Here is a 5,175-nt window from a genome sequence, read left to right as displayed (position 1 = left end):
TGTTCTCGCCCACTACATTTGCTCACATCCTGTGCATCTCCTGGGGGCTAAGCCTCTCTTGTCCTTAAAACCTAGTGACGCCCCTGCTCTTGATCGTTCCTGTTTAGGTCCAAAGATAATAATTTCAGTCTTGGGTCTGTTCAGCTGGAGAAAGTTTTGGCACATCCACGCAGTGATTTGTTCTAAGCATCTGTTCAGTGCTAGGATAGGTTCAGAATCACCTGGTGACATCGTAATATAGAGCTGTGTATCATCTGCATAGTTATGGTAACTAATGTTATTGCTTGTTATAATCTGGGCTAGTGGGAGCATGTAGATATTAAATAGAAGGGGTCCCAGGATTGAACCTTGGGGTACTCCGCATGTGACTTCTGTTCGCTCTGAAGAGAAGTTGCCTATTGATACAAAGAAGTTTCTGTTGTTTAGGTAGGATTTGAACCAGCTGAGTGCTGTGTCTGAGAGTCCGACCCAGCTCTCCAGTCACTTTAATAATATATCATGGTCAGCAGTGTAAAATGCTGCACTAAGGTCCAGTAGAACCAGCACTGTGGTTCTTTCACTGTAGTCTGTATTTATGTGGACATCATTGAACACTTTGACGAGGGCAGCCTCAGTGCTGTGGTAAGCACGGAAACCAGACTGAAAGATATCAAAGCGGTTGGTCGTTGTTAAGAAGCCATTTAACTGTTAAAAGACAGCTTTTTCATTAATTTTGCTGATGAATGGAAGGTTAGAGATTGGCCTATAATTCTGCAATAGTGATTTATCCAGATTTTTCTTTGTTAACAGAGGTTTAATAACTGCTGTTTTTAGAGCCTGGGGGAAAACACCTGATGAGAGAGATGAGTTTACTATTTGAATCAAGTCAGATGCAACGACAGGAAGAACTTTCTTAAAGAAGGTTGTAAGAAGGATATCTAGACAGCAGGAAGATGAGCTTAATTGATTTATAATTTCTTCTAAGCTTTTATGGGTGAGTTGGTGAAATACAGCCATTTTCTCTGCATTTGATATGTGTGGCATTGCGTGGCATCAGGATTGGGTTTGATGTGGCTGAGCATATTAACCTTCTAATTTTTGTAATTTTCTCTGTGAAAAAGTTGGCAAACTCATTGCAGGCCCTGGTAGAGTGGAGTTCAGGTGGTAAAATCACAGAAGGGTTTGTCAACCTGTCAACTGTGGCAAACAGAGCACGAGCGTTGTTGATGTTTTTGTTTATGATTTCTGAAAGAAATGTTTCCTTGCATGTTTTAGTGAAGAGTGATAACTTTGCAGCCTTTCTTTGTAGATTTCATAGTAAACGTGAAGCCAAGTTTTATGCCGTTTACATTCAGCCCTTCTACAAAAGGGTTTTCTCATTTCTTACAAGTGAGGTGTTTATCCAAGATGATTTCTTTCTGCCAGATATAATTTTCACTTTAACAGGGGCAACAAAATCTGTTATATCTGAGATTTTGGAGAATAAGTTCTATACCAGTTCATCTACTGGTTTGCAGCCTGGAAGTGAGGTGCAGGAGTAGACTTGATTAAAAGTTTCAGCTGTGCTGTCTGTGAACAGGCATTTTGTGATAACATCTGTTTTTCTAAGCGAGTCAACATAGATTGTACTTTCAAAAACAACAGAAAAATGATCTGACAGAGCGACATCAATTACAGAGACCTTAGAGATAATTACACCTTTGCAGATAATCAAGTCAAGAGTGTGTCCGAAATTATGTGTCAGCTGTTTAACATGTTGAGTCAAACCAAAGTTTTGAAGTGCATCATTCATCTTTTTACCTCCCTGTCTATTGTGTTGTCAACATGGATGTTAAAGTCTCCCATAATTATTAGATAATCATAATCAATGCATATCATAGATAACAGCTCACTAAAGTCATTGAAAAAAATTTACACGTATTTTGGGGTTTTGTATAAAGTTAGTGTCAGAGTTCGTTTGTGGCCTTTTACCTCGATTCCTAAATATTCAAAAGAGTCAAAATTTCCCAGGGAAACCTTTTTACAATTTAATGAATCATGAAAGATTGCAGCAACCCCTCCACCCCTTTTATATTTACGATTTTCACTCAAAAAAAAATTGTAATTAGGGGGTGCTTATTCAATGAGTACAGGTGTTTCATTGTTATCATCCAGTCATGTTTCTGTGAGAAACATAGTATCAATATTGTTTTCAGTGATGAAGTCATTAACTAAAAGTCCCTTTGCTGATAGTGATCTTATATTTAGAAGAGCCATCTTAAGTGTCTTGGGGGTAGATAATTCCACAGCTTGAGGTTGCTTTAGACAGGGGATTAATCTGACATTTGATTTTAGGGCACTGTGTTTCCTTGCTATTGTTCTATTCGTAATTCTAACAGGGATGCTCCTGTAGCTTACCGCCAGGGGGCCACACGCTTTCTGGAGAATGACAGGTTTATTAATGTCTGGGCCTCTGTCTCAGACGTCAGAGATACAGAGTTGATGTTGGTCTGATTGTTTTGTTGGGCCATAACCAGGAGGTTCGGAACTCAAGCAGGCTTTTAGCTTAAGAGACACATTCCTAGCTGAATTTGTAGATCCATTATCTCTGTAAAGTTAAGAAACATCGGCTGTATGGAGCTGTAAACCTAGGTTTGCATTCCCTCCTGCGTCCATGTCCTAGGAGGATGGCCACAGTCCCATGAACCTTCTCCTTTTTAACAATCTTGTTGGCTGTAGTCAGAAGAACACAAAGCCACTTGCAGATGGGCTTGTAGATTTTACCCTGTAATCTTTTTTGTAAGCTTCTCAGACAGTGCTCACCTTAGATTTCTGTGCTTCATGTTCATTATGGTGTCATCAAGTCAAGTCAAATTTATTTATATAGCACTTTTCAGCAACAAGGCAATTCAGAGTGCCATCAACCTCACCAAACTACCCAGTAGATGTTTGTTCCCTTTAAACAGGCTGAAATCTGATAAAATGCTTTAGAAAACCTGTGTTACTAATTAAGGTCAAACAATTGTTTTGAAACATGACAGTAATGCAAGGATTAATTGTTTCTGTAAGGTTACCAACTCTATCACATACTAAAGGCACACAGATATACATTAGACAATTGTTTTTAATCGAACCACGTTTCAAGATAAATAAAGCATTGTTTCAATGAGGTGTCAGGAGACTAACAACAAATCTTTTAGCCAGTTGATATTCGCATATTGTGGAGACAAGAAAATTGTATGTTTTAAGTAAACTTCATGGTAACAGAGCAATTTCTGATTATTAAGTATGACAAGGGTCTTTTGAAAAAGCTGTGAAAACATTTCAGGTTTTCTAGTTCTACTTTAGCATTTTCAAATTTTCTCTTTTGATATTTGAAGTATATGTTTGTTGTCTTTTGCCAGATGTTGGTTGTCAGAGTGAATCCTCAAAGAAAGCACAAGACTAAATGTCAATTTAAATGGACTTTTGATGGTGTTTTGTGATTTTACATACCCTCCAGTGTCACTACAATTGCTGGTAACTGTTATTGTGTATTCCATTATTTTCTTATGAATTACCCTTCAGGAGATGACTGCATCTTCAAACCAGAGAATGGCAGACAAAATGACCATTTTAGCTATGACCAGTGGTTTCAAACAAGCCTACTTGAGTCATGCTTCTTTACATGCATCATTTCAGTGCAGTAATGTTCCAAAAAATGGGTGAGAAGAAAATTGATTACTGTCTCCTTTTTAATGGGTTCCTTCACATCATCACTGAAACACAAAGTAAGCAATGCCCAAATAAAGTGAAAAGGTAAGACAGACCTGTAAAAATCACAGATTGTTCCCTGAATTCCACCTACTTTAAATGATAACCCAAAGACCATTATATAACTTTCAGAAGTTGTATAACAATGGTAAATGGACTGAGAAGAAATGAATTCAGATAAGAACTTAAATAACAAAATGATCAAATGTAAATAGGAACGTAAATGTTTTGTGAAATACTTGAAATCCCTTTAATTAGTTGTTCTTGAATGTGCTGTATCCTTAGCCCTGATTTGTGGACAACCTTCTCTTGACAGAATCAGGGCAGTGTAAAATGCATGTAAAGTATAAAGGAGCACAGAAGCCAAGGACCACCATTTTTAAGTGCCTGAACACCTGTCAATTTTACTTTATGAACCATATTTTGTTTTTCACCACTGGGTTTTGTTTAAAAAGGTATTTGTTTAGAATTTTTACTGTTTGGTGGACTTTACTGGAAAAAAAACAATGTTGATGTTAAGAAATAAACTGAATCTGACTGCAAACTATAAAAGTTCTTTGTGTGTGCTCAGACAGATGTGTTTGTTACCATCAACTATCATGGCTGTGTTGTAATGGCATGATATACAGACAATGAAATAAAGCAAGAATGCTTTTGACCTATGGTAAATTTTCTTTTATGTCAATTTGAAGGAAATGCAGAAATAAAAGATAACATAACATCTAAAAAATTCCTAAAAAAAAGTTTGATGGTGACTCAAAAAGTTAATCAGTTGTACATGTGCAGCCAATAACTGCTCTCCGAGAGTTTTATTAATATCTGTCTAGTGATTAATGAAATATTTTGCTAACAGTCAGCGTTTACTCCAACACTTATTGTCAACATTTTTTTAATTTATTTTTTTATTGTTACAATATGAAGTAGCTATTTATTGCCATTGCATGTTAAGGAACCAATTCATGTCTACAGAAGAGCTTTAACTGCCTGAGAGCTCAAAATGATGCTTTTGAAGTTCCAGGCAGGGTTCTTGCCTCCCCTTTTGCATCTGTAAAGGTCAGAAATATCTAGAGTCCAAGAGATGATTTGATGCATGACTTTTTAAAAATAATATTATATGCTTCACAGAAGAAGAAATGCCAACCTTGTCATTGGAGAAGGAGATACAAGACTGAATCCTTTCAGGTGAGACAACATGAAATTTTGAGTTGGCCTGGGAGTGAAACTTGATCCCCTCTTGGTATTAATCCCAACAATAAGGAAAAAAACTGTGATTGATGGTTGTTTGTTTATTGTTGCTATTTATATGGTAATGCATTTTTCTATATTTTCCAATTCTGTATAGCCTCAGACTTGGTTTTAAGTATAAACATTTCATCCATCCATCCATCCATCCATTCTCTTCCGCTTATCCGGGGTCGGGTCGCGGGGGCAGCAGCCTAAGCAGGGAGACCCAGACTTCCCTCT

The sequence above is a fragment of the Kryptolebias marmoratus genome, linkage group LG5 (assembly GCF_001649575.2).
Source record: "Kryptolebias marmoratus isolate JLee-2015 linkage group LG5, ASM164957v2, whole genome shotgun sequence".
Taxonomy (NCBI): domain Eukaryota; kingdom Metazoa; phylum Chordata; class Actinopteri; order Cyprinodontiformes; family Rivulidae; genus Kryptolebias; species Kryptolebias marmoratus.
The sequence above is the reverse complement of the archived record's forward strand: the minus strand, read 5'-3'. Positions refer to the sequence as shown.